Raw genomic sequence first — 20,263 nt, forward strand, 5'->3', positions numbered from 1 at the left:
TACTCAGTGAAGGTACAGTGGTTGCTTGTCTGGAAACTTTTGCGGAATGTCATTTTTTGAATCCTGAAGTTAAGCTCCGTGGAGGTGGACTCCTAAAACTCTGCATTCACAAGGGAGGAAGTGAGGGAGGGGAAGAAGGAGGAGATAGGGATTCAATTGTGAGCGTGGCAAAACACACCAATCAAGCTTCTTTCTCCGTCTGGTTTGGTTTCCAACAATCCAATAGCGTGAAAAGTCGCTCTGTAAACGAGACGTTTACATTCGATACAGAAACGTGCAGTTCCCAGATATACGCCACAACCACCTCCTCCACCTCCTCTTCAGCAGAAAATGTGTTTTCCAAATGAAAATAAACTGAGGCCGGCTGGTTTGAGGCAGTTAAACTCAGGAATATGAGATCAAATAAAGGCTCCCGTGGAGGCTGAAAGGAGAAATGAAATCACTTCTGAGAGGGAGATGTACCTCGTAATAAAATTACTTCTTTATATCTTTCTAAACGGCACATTTTCCTCAGGAGTGGTTAAGGCTTTCCTCGGTCAAAGACAGTATGCAAGTGGCAATTTTTACTTCTGGTAGATGATTCTGTGGCACACTTCTCCAGACTTGGTGTGATGCTCTGCAATTTGCCTCGGAAAACGAAAAAAGTCTTTCAAGCAACAAGTTTTTGGCTGAACTTTGGTGGAGTTTAGAAGTCACTTTGATGGTTTTCCCGGAAACATGTCAATGTCAATGAAAACTCCAATGTTCCATCCAATTGAAAATACCGGGAATGGCAATAAGCTCCACATTGCTTTTCAATGACTACCTGTTTCGTTCCAGTGCACTCTTGTATGGTGGGCTCAAGTATGTGGTAGATTGCCAACCATCCATGGGCATACACCACAAACAAATAGAGACTCATCTTGCAGGGTGGGACAGTGAATGAAGAAGAACGTCACTTTGAAAATAGTCACCTACTGCAATTATTACACGGCCATTTCATTTGGCATTGGGACAATTGCCTGAACACAGAGTGACCGAGCGGGTGTAACTAGCTAAACAACATGTCATTGATTTTGTGTTTTTTTTTTAAAAAGGTACAGTCACAATGACTTTCAGACCACATTTTAGCCATAGCCAGGCGGCCAACGTATGAAGAGGACAGTTGGAGGAACACATGATAGTTTATTATAAAGAGGCTATTAAAGTTGCAATAAAAAGACATTAGCTGGAGAAATGAGCCACTTACCAGTTCTCTTCCTCACTACCTTAAAAGCTGTCCACATTCAGGGCTTTGAGTGGAGGGAAAAGCAGACGGCGATGGCATTAAAAGTGGGACTAGGCGCACAATTTATCAAGACAGAAATTGATGGTGGGCTTGAGAGCGGCGTGCACGCCGTAACATGGTTGGTTTCAAAATGACAAGGAGAAAGGTCATATTTTCGAAATTTGTCGGAGAAAATTTGAGTGGCTTAAACTCAAGGAGTTTTTTTTTTTTTTAAGTGCAGTGTACGCTACAATGGACATAACTCAGTGAACACCCTCATTTTGTAGAAATTGCCCACAAACGAAAGCAACCCTCTTTTGTAGTCAACTCTTGACTCATGTAGAGAACACGTGTTTTTCTATCACTTTTGATGTATTTTTAAATGGGGTGCTGTGAAGGTTAATCAAAGAAAACCCAACACTTAATTAAAGCAATTAACTAACTTAAGTCGTTCCCAAGTCCCCAACAGTTACAACAAACGTGTGATGCGTTCTGTGTTTCTCCTACAGGCTTGTTTTTACTCTCTTGGCATGCAATTAAATGGTTTACGACAAGCTGATGATATTTTGCTGAGACAGAATCCATCTCTGCGTAATAGGGAACATCGTTTTCGGTGACAATCCGCGCGTGTGTTTACAAACATTAGATTAATGAGTTAGTTTACATGCATTTAGAGACCATTCTCACTACAGATCCTCTCACATCAGATCCCAAAATAGTTATTGGATTGTGCATCTCACGCAGTTTACAGTCATATACTGGGACGATGTTGTGAAGTTATTATCTGGGTGGGTTTTAATTTACAACACAGACACCCAATTATACTGTATTTAGAGGGTGTACTAACTTGAGGAGAACATTCTGACATCATTAAACTTTCTATCCCCTTTCTATTTTGCCCTGCCCCGTCGAAGCCTGTTCCTATCTATTGAGAAAGACGGATGGCAGATGGGGCTGTTTCTGACAGCTTAAAAGTGCCCATCAGCTGCTGCAGAGATGTTTCACAGCACATCCCGCCATCCCATCCACCCTGCACCTCCCCAAACAAACAGCAGACTCAGACTTCAAATACATAGCAGGACTATTAGGTAATCCCTCCTTTGTTCAGACCCACTGAGCCTCACTGACTAACCAACCTCCCTCCATCTTCTGGGGATGCCTCTCAAATGGCACCCTATTCCCTTTATAGTGCCCTAGCTTTGGCCAGAGCCAATGCGGTCTCTGGGAGTAGTGTGCTATAAAAAAGGAATAGGGTGCCATTTGGTACGCAGCCTTCTTTGCTGATCCAAACTCCTTCCCCTGTTCCAAACGGACAACGGAACACTTCACGCTGACACACACACACATAGGGGGAGTGTTTGATGATGAATGATAGTAGGAATTATCTGGGAAAATATGCACATGGTATCTTATGGCAGTGAGGTAAAGCATTTGTTGTGTCACGATGATGATGACAGTTCTTTGGTTTAAAGAGAGGATGGGGAGGTGACACAAGGGCTCTTTGTTCGGACCGGACAAATCTGGGGTTTCTTTTTGGATATTCAATATCCTGCAAGGTACCCGACAGAGTTACAGTAGTCTAGTGTCTGGAAGTTTGGCTAGGACGAGAGAGCACAGAGGGCAGAGGTTCACTAAGTGAGTCTGTTGTATTGTCGAATGGCTTTTTAGAGCAATTGCTGAGTGGTTTGCGTGAGTCGCTTCCAACAAAGCCTGGCAAATCAATCTGTGAAGAAATGCTACACAGGCCAGATGTGGCACTAGTGCACAAAAAGAAACAAAACAACCCACTTGTACAAGAAGACCATGCAGAGCCTAAAGTACTTAAAGTACACAAAATGATACGGTTCAATGCCAAAATGCTGACAGCCCAGTTTCTGTTGAAAACCTGCTTGTTATTTTAGGTGGCTTCTCTGAAGTACAATACGTCAAAGTGTGCGTGGAAACATCTTACTTTGAAATGCATCTTCTTCCCTATTGACTTGACAAGATGCCGGGAAGAATGAAAGACAAATGTGTCATTAATAGACGCCTTTTTATTTACAGTAGTTCTGTTTCTGAAAACACACCGCACACTTATAAATGCAAGGCTGGCTTTAGGGAGGTGAACTTTTCACACCTTTCAAAGCCACAAAATGTGATGTTTTTGGGGGGTTTCTGCAGCTGCTGCTCTGCACTAATGCAAGACGGTGTCATATGAAAGATTTTCCTCTCCTCCCAAACCACAGGCCTGGTCATTAATGAAATACAGGCCGTGCAGTGAGGTCATACAAAGTCTAGATTTCAGCAGCCACACTTAAAAACCGCTCAGAAAGAATAGAGAAACATGAACACAAATCAGATTTCCAAGCTCCAAGGACAGGGAAAAATAAATAACTAGAAGAGAAAGCGCAGCACAGCCCCTGCCCTCCTCTCACATTTTCCTAGCACTTTGCAAACAACCGTCAACTGCTGCTCAGAAACAGTTCACAATGAGAGCAGACTAAACAATCAGATCCCAGCCAAGGAAAATGCTAAGCAACTCTGCACACAGGATGTCTCACCCTAATTGCCAACTATCAAATCTCACAATGGAATCTGTCCATTTGGCAAAAACCTTATAGCAAAACATGGTGAAATGTCGTTTTAAAAAGTGTCAACTTTTTACCGGAAAAAAAGGGAGACGAACAGTTTTGAAAGGAATTTGATTTTTTACATTTGGCTTTGTATGATTTATTTTTCAGGGGGTTTATAAGGCTTACAGGAAGCTACGCAGACTGTGTGAGTGTTACAAAGAAAGCATTATTAGACAAAGGGTGTTTGGGGTCTTGTAAACTAATGATTAAAATCCCAAGCAGTTAGATAAACACATTAAATGGGTCCCTGAAGACACTAAGACTCAGAGAGAAAGAGAGAAGAGAGAGAGTGGTAGAGAGAGAAAAGGGAGGAGAAAGGGAGAGAGAGACGGGGGGGGGTTACTGGGGAGGAGAGACAGTGTAACTGGGATCAGGGGACAGACAGGTAGGAGGGAGACTGGGAGGAGGCACTGGGACTTGAGAAAGAGGGCTAATCGGACTGTCACTCCATGTGGCGCTCTGTTTTTTACCCGTTTTTTTCTTCCTCTTCAGTCAGAGTCGTGCTCTGAGTTCCCCAAACTTCAAACATCCAGAATACCAGCACATTCATAAAACAGAACAGAACTACTGGGAATTAAAGAAGGCGGGGGGGGGGGGGGGAAACACCAAACAGGTAGCAGGCCTCAACAGCAGATGGTAAAATTAACATTTCAACAGTTCCTTCCTTTCATGTAGGTCTCGGCAGTGCTGCCGCTGTTTTTTTCTGGGGAAAATGTAAGGGCTCGGTTTGGAAAGATGCAGGGTTGGAAAAAGCACCTGGAAAAAAGGGGGAAGAGGAATATTGGCTTATTGCTCCTGATGGTCCTCTTCTATGAAAAATTAAATAGGTCTGTTTTGCAGGTTTCCCTCTCCGGAGTGCTCTAAGCTGTGCTATGGAAACATCATCTCGGTAATTTATTCGCGAAAGAACACCTGGCGATGAAAGAAAATCCACTCAAACCCAATACGTTGACTCTTTCACCTCTCTTTTAATCGCATTCAATTCACGGTTCCCAATGAGTGGCGATCATCGAGATGGAGACACATACAACACAGCTTCATGGAGTTCACGTTTGATTTCGCGCAAATAAATATCGAGGCGTACTTGTCAAAAGATGCCCCTGAGACACTTATATTACAGCGAAGCATCTCTAAATAAAATGAACAGCCGGTCTCATTTCAGCCCATTCCAACGGAACGGCTCTGTAGTGCCCATTAATTTGGACACAGTTATGGCTAAATTACACGTGTTCCACCTCTGTGACATTTGAAATGCAATTAAAAGCTGGTTATGAAAGTGTGCGGACTTCCTCGCGATGAAGGGAAAGGGATTCACTCCCATGATTAACATGCAAACGAGCTCACGCTGGCAGAGTAGATTGGGGTTTGAAAACCTCAATTACTTTTGTGTGATTATCTATTTACCAGTACACAGATCCCCATTTTTCATCTCCACCATGGGGAGACCTCCCCCCCCCCCCAACCCCCCCCCCCCCCCCCCCCACGCAATGATTTGGGCTCAATTATACTCCCGCCTTTATTTATGATGCAGATATTACCGACATACCTGGTTCTTTTTCACTATGGTATATCGCCTTTATGCAGGGCATTCATACACATGGAGGAGCATTAGAGGACCAACACCTATGAATGCTATGCTTAACCATTTAGTTTGGAGCACATGATATCTTCTCCCCCCCCCCCCCCCCCCCCCCCCCCACCCCGGTCCCAAACCACCACCCCATATTTAAACTCAGTTTGGTTCATACTGGAAAACGAGGTGCCCTCACTTTATTTCTGACAGGATCAGGAGTAAAAGGGGGGAAAAAAGGTAAATAGCTCTCTTCTTGAACACTTACTCTTTCTCAGCCATTGTGCGTTTAGCATTTTATACTTTTAAGTTAGAGAAAGAACAAAGAATTAGAGGCTTTTAAAATGCGTGGAGGCCATTACTGAAACACTACCGACAGATAGTTGCCAGTATATCAAGTGTGGCGGCGAAGGTAGGTAAGATGTGGATTTAAATGAACTGCTGCAGCCATAGAAACACTCTCAGCCTTATGATCTACCGCCTGGTTGATGCAATTATCAACGGAACGCCTGGCAGCGTCAGAGGAATCTAATTTAATTAATTTAAACGGGTGAATAACTACGGAATTCCTGTTGTAAGAGATTTATATTGAAAATGAACATTCCTGGAATTCGGGAATTGGCAATGCTTGGGAAATACCAAACAATTGGGAAGTGTAACAGGCTATGCTTTATCTTTGAAGAGGTGCAGACGGCACAAGAGGTCCGCTAAGGAAACAATGTTCATATCAGCGTTTAAGATATATCATTAAGACTTTTTAAGAACATTATGTTGAAAATATTATCCAATAAATAAACAAATTGTTCCTTTACACTCAGTGAGGCACCTGAAATAGGCCATAACTATACTGTATATGTCACACTAATACTCAACTATCAGGTTTGTAGTAATATAATAACCTACCTTTTAACAAGTTCAATTATTGTTTTCTTTGTGAGAGTTCCTCCTTAACTTGTTTCCCTGAGCCATAGATAAAGATAGGGAAAGCCACTCTGCCTCAGGAGTAGAAGAGGGATCCCGGCTCTTTTGGAGCGTGCGGAACATACATACAAAAAAATCCCCTGTTGCTTTGGCCGGGGGCGCAGAGGAGGAAAAAGGAAACAGTGCCATCAAGTGAAATTTCTGAGGATTCCTCAAGTGCTAAGACAGACAGATCCCCCCCCTTCTGATTAGGGCTCTGACAGTAACAGTAATAGATACTTAAGCCTTCACTGTAGTGATCAGTGTTTGTGTTAACAACAATAGATATTTACCACTGACTGACTTGCACATATTTACAGGTATTCAGAGGTGTTTGAAATAGACATCTTCATAAATCTGACGAAAGATAGAAGACAGATATAGCCAATCGGGCCATCGGATTTTAGTTAGCTAACGTTAGCATTGCTAGCAATTTTTTTTTACAAACTTTGCTAGCTAATGACAAGCGTCAAGTCTAGGTCCGAAAAGCCCTTTTAACCAGCTACTACCCCCAAGCCATAAGACTCCTGAACAGCTAATCAAATGGATACCCAGACTATTTGCATTGTCCCCACCCCCCATTTTTACGCTGCTTCTACTCTCTGTTTATTATCCATGCAGAGTCACTTGACCTCTACCTACATATTACCTCAATTACCTCAACTAACCGGTGCCCCCGCACATTGACTCTGTACCGGTACACCCTGTATATAGCCTCGCCATTGTTCTTTTATTGTTGCTCCTTAATTATTTGTTATTTAAAAAAAGATATCTTTACTTCAGTTAATTTTAGTAAATACTTTCGTAACACTTGTTTTTTTCTTAAAACTGCATTGTTGGTTAAGCATTTCACTGTAAGGTGCCTGTTGTATTCGGCGCACGTGATAAATAACATTTGATTTAATTGACATCTGTCTAAAGTAAATTTTGACGACATGATAATGACGGCGAAGTTGTTTCCTACTAAATATTTTGCCTACTTCAGCAATGTCATCGTATTTCCAAGCACTATAGTGTGATTTAGATGAAACAGTCATCGGCCTGGGCTTATTACGATTCTTGAGCACCACTATGGTGGAGGGCGGCTTAAGAACGTCCATAACCACGGCATGGCGCAACCAAGTGCCGGAGGTGCAACCAATGAATAGGTCCCCAGTCTACCAAGGTCCCCAATCTACCAGATTCACACTGGTTTATGCTCACTATCTAACTGTAAGCGTTTCTTAGCACCTCTTGGGGACACAGATAATTAAGAACCATGAAATGCCTTCAAAACAATGCTCATATCAATTGTACTGTGTGTACAGTGCAACGTAAGAATTCCAACTAACAAGAGAATCAAATGTTTTATATGAAAATCCATAACCTTGCCCATTGTTACACGTCCTTACACGCGGAAAAATATGCACTCCAGGATGTATAGACCATGGAAAACGAGGTGTAGACACTGCCGCCATCCCCGAGTGTGGAATGACAATTTGCATAATTAAACCTATATAAAAGCTAATTACATAAATAAATGAGTGAGGGTATCACAGAGAGAAAGAGTGTCTGTTCATATCCAGTGTTTAAACCTCCCCCTTCCTTCCAGCCCTGTCTAAATCTATTGATCTGTGAAACACAGTACTCAGGGGAGGCGATTCAGTTAATATCATACATCTAATGATGAGATGAATAACGATTATACCATTTGGTAATTAAACGTCTTACAAACCATTTAACTGACTGTGCGTCACAAAGGGGTCGCCAGAGGTCAGAATGATTGTTTTTCATTTTCCCTGCTTCGGCGCGAAGGAAGGGGTGGGGGGGGAGAAACACTGAGAAACACTGTGTGACACAATGGTGAAAATACTTAATGGTTGTTAGCAGCTATACTGTAGTGCTGATCTTTAATGCTGTCAAGACTCTTGAAGGGAAAACAATTTATGAAAAAAAGAGAGAAAAAAGAACACGCCAAGACAAACATCTGGCCTTCATCACACTGTAGGAGTCTGAACAAATCGTTATATTTAGAAACCTCATTAGCTCACTTATAATGCACAATCTCACAAACAGAAAGAGACACGACAACGCGGCGGGCGGGAAACATAAAGACATATGTGATCTGTAAAAACGGAGGAAGGGGCGGGAGGGGAGGGACACTGGTGGTGAGGCTTACTCTAGTATGTGCCTGCAGACACTTTGGCCTGTGTGCCTTAGTGTGTCTGATCCATACAAAGGTGCATTAAACACACATGCGGAGGGCCAATTAACTGTCAACATCTACAATCTAATCCCTACTTACAGGCAATAATCACCTGATGTTGTGATGTCCGTTTGTTGTTCCGTAGACAGACAACTTTCCAAAGGGCCTGTACAGGTTAATCTCTAGCTAATGCCAGAAACATATGCTGCTGTCTAGCCTACGTGGAACTACACACTCTTAGAAAAAAAAGGTGCTATCAAGAACCAAAAAGGGTTCTTTCGCTGTCCCCATAGGAGAACCCTTTGAAAAACGCTTTTTTGGTTCCAGGTAGAACGTTTTCAACAGAGAGCTCTACCTTCAACCAAAAAGGGTTCTCCTATGAGGACAGCTGCAGAACCCTTGTGGAGCCCTCTTCTCGAAGAGTTCTAGGCCTTTTAACGGTTTAAAGGTTTAAGGGTTAACACATGTGAGGGGTTAACACACACACATACGCACACACACACACACGCACACACACACACACACACACACACACACACACACACACACACACACACACACACACACACACACATACGCACACACACACACACGCACAAACACACACACACACACACACACACACACACACACACACACACACACACACACACACACACACACACACACACACACACACACACACACACACACACACACACCAAACTAACCTTTCCTTTCAACCTTATCCTCATACCGCTAACAGTACCTTTCTTCTGTGGCTGGCTCGGGTGCATTCATGTAGCATTTACTTACAAAGGCAATTGTGCGCTTCTCGGTCTCTTATTGAATGATAGGTGGTAAACATTGTCATTGGAAAGGCAGGTTGGATTAAAGTCTGGTACAGCCATTGAGAGGAACAGTAAGAGGGGTGAAATGCGAACAATGGTAAAAATGGAGGGCAGTATCACAGGGTCCAATGTCTGCTATGCTGAATACATGTGAGATTATGAGACCCATTCCATCATTTACATAATGTAAAAACTATTTCTCTCTCTCTCCATCCACCCCCAACTATTCACTAAATAAATGAGAAAACTATCACAGCACAGAAATATTTGACAAAAGCAAGAGAGAGTGAATTCCCAATGACCTCGGCGCCTTGCGACAATGCACACACAGTCCAAACGCTCTTTCGTGAGCAGCCAACTGAGTAAGACCTGGAAGAATATTTATTATTGAGCACAATGGCAAAAGTATTACCTTGTCACCTATACCACTTTACAGTGCAGAAAGGAATCGTATCAAACACAAGGGGAATTTGACATGATTCTGGTTGAGAATATGAAAGGTAGCTAGTTTCTTTAAACGAGGGGTCCATAGTGGTCTACAAGAAGTTTAAGAAATGAACACAATGATCATTTTGATGTGATTTGGTTAAGCCTGAAGTAACAATGACTGGGTCAGGGATTCAACCGACACACTTAGTCCATCTATTCAGAAAATATATTGAAATATTAATGGGAAAGAAAAGGCAAAGGAGGTTTAAAGTTCAACAGGAAAAAAATGATATGAACTTCTTTGGCTGACGTGCAGCCTTCGGGCTGTTTGTGTAGGCACAAGTTGAAGAGTAATGGAAAAACTCTGTATTTACAGTCAATAAGAGTTTTACAACACAGTTGAGACTGTCGTCAGGGGCTATTTGGTTTGGGACAGTTTCCTACCGCTAACCAACAAAATACAAATAGATGAGAGCCCTGAGGACATTCTCCTTTTTCATGCAAATACTTCTGCATGCTAGCAATACACGTGTCATCCACCCTAAGCATACAATGATTTAGGATAGTCATTCATCCACATACCATACATTCATACGTATGTACACTACCTCATCGCAAAAGTATGGGCTAGACAAGGACGCTGTACCGTACAATCTATAGTTTGTGAATGTATAGGTGGCATTCCCTGGAACAGGCTTTAAATCAAACTGTTAGCTTTCTGCAAAGCTTCTTAAAAAACATTGGACTTGTGAAATTCCTGAGCCATAGAAAATACCTCTCTCTCCCTCAAACCTCCTGATCACCACCCCGCCTCCCTCACCCAGTCCATCAACAAAACTCCATGAGCCAATAGTACCTCTTCACACTCCGTGCGTGTGAGTGTTTGTGTGCGCGTACGCGTATGCGGTCGTGTGTGCATCCGTGCGTGTGAGCCTGTCGGCCGGCCTGCCTGTGAGTGAGCGTGTTTTACCTGCCAGATCATTCCAGTCTATTCCAGAGAATTCTCATATGGCAACCTATTTTATTTACTTTATCTTCAATAAAATGGTTCAGTGAGCATTAGCAACTTTGAGACACGAATTTCAATCAGTCCTATGGCAGCGGCGTCAGTCTGCGTTAAAGCCAGCGCAGCAGTGTGTGTGCTCTGCGAGGTGCAGCGGAGGGAGCAACGCTGCAGACAGGCTGAGCTGCAAGCAACCGAGTGCAGTGAGAGGGCTCTAATAACACAAAGGGAGGGAGAGCGGGAGGGAGGGAGAAGGAGACAGAGGGAGGAGAGTGAAGGGAAGAAGGGAGACTAGAGATCGTTAGAGGGAGGGAGAGGGAGGGAAGAGAGAAAGAGTGGGTAAAATGGAGAGAGAGGATGAGATAAGCGTGGGAGAGAGAGCGAGATAGAGAGAGAAAAAGAAAGGAACAAACAAGTAAGGTCGAGAAAGTGTACAATAAACACAGGCGAGCAGCTCAACACCCCAGGACCTCTTCAGGATGACTGACAAGTGAAAGCTCTCACTGACCGGGACCTTCATTTTACATGACATGAGAAGGAGTGGAACTCAACTGCAGCGGCAGAGTATAACTGAGAGGCTCTCTAGGGGGGAAAGTTGGAAAAACACACAAGTACGCACACACGCACACACACACACACACACACACACACACACACACACACACACACACACACACACACACACACACACACACACACACACACACACACACACACACACACACACACACACACACACACACACACACACACAATTTCCCTTCACAGGTGAGCAGGACCAACAGACAGCCTGGTGCTTCATTCACTTAACTGGAGAGGTGCTGCAGACAGGATGTATGTATGCAGACTGAATCTTTTCCACATGATGTGCCTCAGGCTGTTTTTGTCAACTGCACTCTGAGCAGCACAGAGTCAGGTAGTATGACCACATGATTGCCCGAGAGGCACCTCTCGGAGAGGGCTGGGGACACGCTGAAATTCCCACGCATGATGAGGTGTAATCAGAAACCCCATTCAGAGGGGTAGCCAAGTTTGTCAACATATATAGATTCCACATTCCAACTCCTGTCGGGGTTCTGACCCAAATCAAGCGAGTTGTCGGCTTGTCGTCTCGACACAGAGACAGACGCTTTCTTCCCATCCTGGGAAAAGCAGGTAGCACGTGACATTTTGTCTTGGATTGTGGTTTGTGGACAGGGAAGTGGGATTCGAGGCGCGTGTAGTATTTCCTCCCCTCTGCATCTCTTTTCAAGCCCCGATCAAATGATCATAATGAACAAAGCAGTTGGCTTGTTGCCTCTGAGGTCAAAGCTTTTGCAACGGCTGTGACTGGGGCTCGATTTGAAGCAAGGAGAAACAGCTTGTGAAATAGAGTTATCTACAGGATCTTAACTTGAAGAGCCAACACAACACTACATTTTGATGCCAAATTTGTAATCTTAATCATTTTAAGCTTTCCTTAATGTTTCAAAACAAAACGTGTTACACTTTGGACAGCTACTGACGTATAAGATCAAAATGAAAGATGTAAACCTGGTGGTGTTGGTGAATAATTACTCAATTTGGATTAGTATACAAAAAAAAAAGTTTGCATAATATACAAAATGTGAAACTGAACACATTTATATGAACCTTCTTTGTGGCCAATTATTCCAATAATCTGAGAGTCTTATAACACCACAGGAGGCCGGAATCCTTCAGACTCCATTGCTTCAAAGCTTTAAAAATGTATGACTCTTAGAAACCAATTGCTGTTAATAGTGTATTTATTTTATGACATCATTTACACAATGTTTTCACTTTGGTTCAACTTCCACATAGGATTCAGCCACAGTTCATTCAAAATGGGTCATGGGTATTCTTTTCTGCGCTGCACATATATTGATTTATGACTATATTTAAAGATCAACCTGATTGGTCAACATTGTGTTGACAAATCCCCACCTATCGGAAGCAGATAGCAAAAGATAACAACAGAGGCTTTGTATACGTTTGGGAAAAAGGACCGTGTTTCCTGAATGCTGCGGCGATTAACACACAGGTTCAAACTGTCGAGATAATCAACATTAGACCTGCCACAAAGAACGTGCAACTATGTGAAACCAATTCACTGGACACGATCACCTGCAACTGAAGCGACTCGTAATTCTTCCCACCTGAAATAACGAGTTCAAACCGATGTCAAGCCGCTCTGATGTCATGCCTTTTGAGGCTTTTGTTTCACAATAATCTCAGGCACTTGGAAACATGCCATCAGTCTGGGCTTCCGCACCAAGGCTCTTTCCAAATGAGGTCAGAGGAAAAGAATGACATGTGAAACACTAGATGTGTCTCGTTTATAAAAAAATTAAGTTTGTGCATACAATATCCGCCATCAGTCATGTCCAAAGTACTTAGCAAGCAGGGACCCAATGCATGCTGAATGGGGAGGTGGACTTAAGTCCTATAGTTTATCCTATGAGTAGTCTATAAGGGGCCACAACCCCCAGTGTGATCTGCTCAGCCTTTGAGACATTTAGAGAGACACAGACTGGCTGACTGACCAGCCGCCCGCCAGGACTGCATCCACGGCCATTCACACTGTTGATTAGCATACCCCCTTCCTTTCCTCTCTGGATCAATAATCTCATTGAGTCAGTGTGTCTTCTCCATCAGGAGTGATGGCAGCTATGTAGAGACACCCCCTTTTGTAACTCTATTCTCATGGCAACTGTCCACTCCAGACAAACACTCCTCTACGCTCTATCTATTCTGGACTCCTCTTCTCCTTTTCATTCTGGGTCCTCATTACTCCTCTTCTGAACAGGCAGGAGGAGAGGCAAATAAACCTTGGAACAAGCAAAATGGATCGAAAAGGTAAGGAGATAACATATCAGCGCCAAGGTCTTTCTTGATAAAGCAGATTTTAATGTTTTAAATTTTTTTTTTTTTAAGTCTACCTTGTTAGGCTTTTGAAACTGAAGGAACATACTGTGGAGAAGCAATAGGTTACACATGGTGTGCTTGCACCAAGTGAAGGACAAGGGGAAGGTTGAAAATAGATGTATCAGGTGTGAATATATATTTCCTGTGAGGCAAAGTACAATTCCAGAATCTTATTTTAAAAAACGACCAACTCCTAATCCAACCAAAGAGTTGTAAAGAGTAGGACGTGGGTCCACTCTTGGTCCAATTTGCTCACGGCATGACACTATCAGACCCCAAACCAAACCTCATTAAACTGGAATATGGAAACTTGGGGAAGTTCCAAAACTTTTTTCCCCTCCAAGTGGGAAGACAAAACAGTGAACCATAAAGAGAGGAATATAAGAAGGAAGGGAAGAACGAGAGGCAGGCAGATCCTTGGGAGGACTGGAGAGTGAGAAAGTGAACGTTTGATGAGAAATACTTTTTTTGTTGTAGACGGGGCTTAACTTTGAAATATTCCGGAGTGTTTCTGAATGGGGGATTGACCAATGACCTGATCCCAGCCGCACACTGGGCGCCGGGGTTAATGGTGGATAAAGATTAAAAAAACGGGCGCTAGCCTGATCTCCATCCCCATCCCCTCCAATCCCAAATCAGACCCACAATGGAGCCTGCCAACAGGGACGACTCAAGTCCCTTTGATTCTTCTCCCTCCCCAGTAGCCAGGGTGTCCAGGGTAAAGACCCGTGGAGGTTACCCTCTCCTACTCAGGGGGAATCCAGCCGGGCTCCTTGGCTCAGAAAACCCTTTAGGGTTTTGGAAATGAAATGACAGAAGCTCTGATCTATAACAAGAAATCAATTCCAAATTGGAAGTCTGAGGAAAAGCCATCCGTCTGTGGCCTGCTTCTTTAAACTAGCCAGAGATTTGCTTTAATTGCTGTAGATTGTATATATGTGTACATTTACAGTCATGCGAAAGTTAGGTCAATTATACTTCTTTGGGATGATTAGAGTACTTCTGTTCCAGAACAGATATACTTCAAAGTTTTTCATCTTTGAAGATTTAAATGGGATACTCAACAAATTAAAAACTAATATTCAAATCTCTTTTAGGCAGAAGAGGGAAGGGAATCTCAGTTCTGCTTAGTCTTGTGAAGATGACTCTTGGGATGTGGGCTAAGGCCTACAGCTGAGCTGAGCCACCCTAACCCAGCCTCTCGCCCCGCTTGGCTCCTAGCTGCCTCGCTTGAATCATACTTGGACCTCAAAAGGCAAAACTCTGCAGCTGAATACGGAGATAAGTAGACTTTCTTCCTCAGACTGGGTCAAAATATCAAAATAAACCAGTGGCCTGGATTCAGGAATTAACCTGACAAAGAGTAGTTCTCCTCTGCAACATTGAAAAACAGATCAACACAAGCCCTGACTTTTTTTCACAGAATTAGTCAAATTCGAACGTTTATGGGGTGACTTCTATGGAAATACTTGAGAAATATATGCAACATACATTTAATTCACACGAATAATTGATAGTGGAGAAGTTATGGAGGACTACTTGATTTTACCTGCAATGCAATTCACTTCAACTGTTCTGTGCTCACTGAACAATCACCCATTGTCAAGTTAGCATTCGATATCTATCTCCCATCCAATTACAGCTAAAATTCCATTCCCTCATTCCCCTCACGATGATGAGGCTTCTCCTCCCCATCGCTACTGCAGTTTACCGTCTGGCAATGTTCTGTTCAGTCTGAGACACCACCTGTGTGTCTGTCTCAGTCTGGCTGCTGTGGGGACACATTAGTAATGACGGCAGGCCTCCGCCGTAGTAGCAGTCACATAATCAGTGTGTGTCACACTTACTGTGCTGGCTGGGATTCTTTAGGCTCGTTTTGTACTGACTTGGTGACGACAAACTGCCTCAGTTATCACCGTTAGATGTCTAGTAGAGCATCTCATTGGGAATCTAAATGGGCTTCAGATACAGAAGCTGAGCGTCTCATAGAGGGGAATCGAAGGGGACTACAGAAGCTCTGAGTTGTGCAAACTGTGTGTGTGTGTTGCCACTGGGTGACGTTACAGTACTGTAGCATGCACACGCACCTCTCACTTACTACCTACCGTATTTCGAATTGTGCACGGAGGATTGACTTATAAACAGTGTCTCCCGGTGATTCATGCATCGACACTTCTCAGTTTGAAGTTCTGAGAGAGCTTCATCACTTCACAGGAGTTGTCTCGTCTTGTACCTCAAGCCTCAAAAGACCAGTGTACGTGAATCCCTCGAGCTGACCTCAACATGAATTGGCAGTGGATGTGACTGTTCTGATCGGATAATAACCAGAGCAAACACACAACGCAGGGGCATGCAGGAGATTTGAGCAAAAGACTGTGACTCACCACTTTGGACTTCAGAATGTGGGTGCTCTTCTCACAGCCGTTGCATATTTCATCCTAAACAAATGAACATGTGTTATGAGCTAACATTCTGGTGCATGTTCAACACCACCTTCATGCATGTACACATAATACATTCCAACACTTCAAGCTTCTTGGTGTTAATGATCTCTGTTTATTGTGATGTGTTAGGACAGGTCATTCTCAATTAAACATGGGTGTCTAGAAAACTTTCCCAACATTCACGAAGAAGACTTTCCGATATCCTTCCTCCCAGTCCACATTGGTTGAATCTAATACATATCATAACTTCAAAGCTACAGTAGATTGGAAGGCTATGAAGTGTGAAAACCAAACAGGCACAACCTGAAAGGTTTCATTGCAGAGGTGGAATTCTATCATGGTGGATAGATGAAGATTTGTTATATTCTACGGTGGTAACTGTGCCTCAGCTGGGCTATAGCAGTAACACTCCTACCCAGGTACAAGTTTTTTTTAAACCACAGCAAAATTAAACACCTTTGTCCTTAAGATTAAGGATGTCATGCCCATTGAAAATGAGGAGGCAGAGGCAAGTTTCATCCATTTGTACACTGAAAACTGAGAAATTATAGTTTATTTTATGTTTATTTTTTTATTTTAAATCAAAGATTTGGCCATCAGTGCCCCCTCGCAAAAAAAGCAATGCATGACGCCTCTGAGATTAATGGAAATATTAAGTATAGTTACTAGGGATGCACGATATAGATCGATGAACATATCGGAATCGGCCTATATTAGCTAAATATGCCAACATCGGTATCGGCCCGATGTCTAGTTTAATGCCGATGTCAAAAACCGATGTGAAAGGTGACGTGCATACCTATATAACGTACATGACGTACAATTTTGCTCTACAACTGCAATACAGCATTCCTAACCTAGCCCACAACGTCTGCTGTGTAGATCGAGCAGTCAACAAGTCGAGCAGCCATTTGAAAGAGTAAAAACGGCAAGATAATGGAATTCATTGCCCTTGACAATCAACCGTTCTCTGTCGTGGGTGATGTTGGCTTTCGCGACTGGTCAAGCACCGGTACACACTAACGTTGCCAAGTTGTTCAGATGTTGCCCTACCGGAGTTACACAGTAATAGCGTCACTGCTATTAGCTTCACAACATACTATGGAACATTGTTTGGGTCTTTGCGAGTCAAAAAAGATACACGTCAAATAACATTATTTGACAATAACACTATTTGACCCGTTAAATAAGCTTTTAATTTGACAAGTCAAATAACACAGTTCTATTATAGAATGTTGTGTGTTCTGAATTTGCACGTGCAAACCAAGCGCCACCACTACTATAAGTAGCACTGTCAAGCTGTACAAAAAAGTCTGCAAACAAGCAAACACCAGCCACAAATGATGTGTTTTCAATACTGCGTTGGTAATAAAGCGTTATTTGTTTGACCGCAACTTCTGGGGTAGCTAGCTAGCTTTAGCTTGGTACCTAGCTAGCCCCAATACAACCAGCCTGAAAACAATGACCAGTAGAAACTGCAGTCAATTTCACTACTCTTAGCAATGATTTAGGAATCCTTGTGTGTGTTAGCTAGGTAGCCACTTGATTTTTGCCTATTGAAATTGAACTTCAGTTCATGGAAATAAATAGCTAGCCAGCTACACTGTTGCCCAAAGCTAATGTTATAAGCAGCCAGCTAGCTTCATCTGTCTAGGTAGGCTCGACCTGACCAGGTAATGTGTTGCGAAGCTAGCCACAATAAGGATTAGGCACAATAGTGGAATTTGCGGTTTGCCTTCAAAATAAAAGTACATTTTTGAAAGTGATGCAGAAGGTTACAATTGTTGGAATCATGCCATATTTAGACTAGATAATGTTAAACAAGGTTGGAATGTGAAGCAATGAAACAGGGTATCAGTCTACTCGGTGACACCCACAGAACACAACTGTGAAGAGTTTATGCAAATATTAGCGTTGTAGCTCTTATCGCGGGACTGTGACTGTGTGAAATTACCTCCCCAGTCAGCCTATTGTGTGTATTGACATTCATATTGCACTGTACAGCTTTACCTAAGGATTGGGGCTCAATGAAATGGGGTAACAGTCTACTCAATACTCAAGATATTTTACCTCAACGTCCTCCTCAGAGTTATCAGACTCCAAAACATCCACACAGTATTGTTTTTCCTTGAGAATAGTGTTCAATACACATAGGTTGACAATAAATGTGGCTCAATTCACAGTTGTTTCAGAGACTCGCAATAAGAGCTACGATGCTAATGTTCTCTTGGTGTCACTGAGTAGACTGAGACCCCATGTCATTGATCCACAATCCATAGGTAAGGCTGTACAGTGACATAAGAATGCCCCCAAAGCAATTCTAAAGTATAATACATCCAGTGTGATTTCAACAGATTTTTTGTCAAGTTAACAAATTATTGTCTTTTGTTAATTTTATATAACAACATTCCAACCTCGTTTAGCATGATCTATTCAATTATGGCATAATTCTACTATTTGTATGCATTTGCATCGCTGCCAATGACATACTTTTATTTTGAAGGGTAACCGCAAAGTCCACTATTGTGGCTAATCCTTATTGTGGCTAGCTTCACATCCGACCACCATTAATCAAATAAGAACTGTCTTATAAATTAGGGTTATTTTAGATGATGACACCTAGCTACAGTATATAGTTAGCTAGCTATCTATGTTTGTGGGGAAGAACATTGTTTGCATCCATGAGCTAGCTAGCTTTTTTTATGACCATCACTGTAGGTGCGCGAGACAACTTTACCAGCATCATAGCATACGTATCGATGAATCGTTGTGACATAGGAAATACGAGTGATAGTGTAATCAATGTGTAATAACTACGTAAAAAATGAATGAACTCGTGAAATTATTATGTGACGTGCAGTCATATTCAGGTCCTGATTGGTCAACAAGCTTATAAGACACGTCAAATAGTGTTATTTGACATGCAAAGACCCAAACGGCATTCCATAGAAACCCTGGTTGAGAATGAAACAACTGAACAAATGAACAACAAACCAGCACAGCAAGTAAGTGAAAGAAATAGGTTTTGATTATGTTTTACTGGTAATGGGGACATATGTGAATGCCAACTAAATAATTACTTTTAGGTCAGTGTGGTGTGTGTGTAACCTTTATTTAACTAGACAAGTCAGTTAAGAACAAATTCTTATTTACAATGACAGCCTACCCCGGCCAAACCCGGACGACGCTGGGCCAATTGTGCGCAACCCTATGGGTCTCCCAATCAAGGCCGGATGTGATACAGCCTGGATTCGAACCAGGGATCGTAGTGACGCCTCTTGCACTGAGATGCAGTGCCTTAGACCGCTGCGTCCATGTGTGTGTGTTAACTATTTAACTGTACTAGAATGCTTAAAAGGCCGCAAAACTTTTGAATATCGGTTATCGGTATCAGGTTTTATCGGCAAGGAAAATATCAGATATCGGTATCGGCCAAAAATGTAAAATCGGTGCATCACTAATAGTTACACAGTTACCCACAGCACGTTACAATTGTCCAATTCTGCCTCATCAGTCCAAAGGCAGAAAACCTTTGACAGGACATGAAAGGTTGTGCTATAGTACTTACCCTGAGGGTGAAAACGTGTGGTTGTTGTCCGTCTGTCTCAGGATGGGAAGGACTCCAGTCCAGAGATGTCTGTAGAGGATCTGCAGAGGGAGAGCAGATAAGAGAGAAATCATTACTCAAAAGCATGTTCCCATACAGTAAAACATTATCAACCAAGTTTCCAATTCACATAGTAAATTGTAAATGCTGGTGTTGCCGCAAACATGTACAGGATAAATGTGGGTAGGTTTTCTTTCACATGAGTGTTATTAGCATGGCTTTTAGGGGAAAGCAATAAACTTGGGAACAACAAAGTACAACTGGATTTGCCTGTTAGATGACTATATGCATGTGAGTGAATATGTACCTGTGTGTACATGTTAGAGCTGGGACGATAAACCGAAAATTATCAACACCGACCATACCTATAACTTATCGCAGGCCTTTTGCAGATATTGTTCATTATGATTAGTAGCCTATATTAGGGAAATGTGAAGTTTGCAAAAAAAAGG

At 42.6% G+C, this 20,263-nt stretch overlaps 1 protein-coding gene across 1 annotated transcript in view; it reads right to left on the reverse strand.

The window, feature by feature from the left end:
• LOC139378727 (forkhead box protein P2-like) overlaps positions 1-19,835 on the reverse strand; it is a 105,144-nt gene extending 85,309 nt beyond the window's left edge. Inside the window, exons 1-2 of the mRNA XM_071121170.1 lie at positions 19,773-19,835; positions 16,145-16,198 (exon numbers count right to left, since the gene is read on the reverse strand). The gene's annotated coding sequence lies outside the window, so the exon portion shown is untranslated. The remainder of the gene's footprint in view (positions 1-16,144; positions 16,199-19,772) is intronic.
• Positions 19,836-20,263: the final 428 nt, after the last annotated feature.

Source organism: Oncorhynchus clarkii, chromosome 21 (assembly GCF_045791955.1).
Source record: "Oncorhynchus clarkii lewisi isolate Uvic-CL-2024 chromosome 21, UVic_Ocla_1.0, whole genome shotgun sequence".
NCBI lineage: Eukaryota > Metazoa > Chordata > Actinopteri > Salmoniformes > Salmonidae > Oncorhynchus > Oncorhynchus clarkii.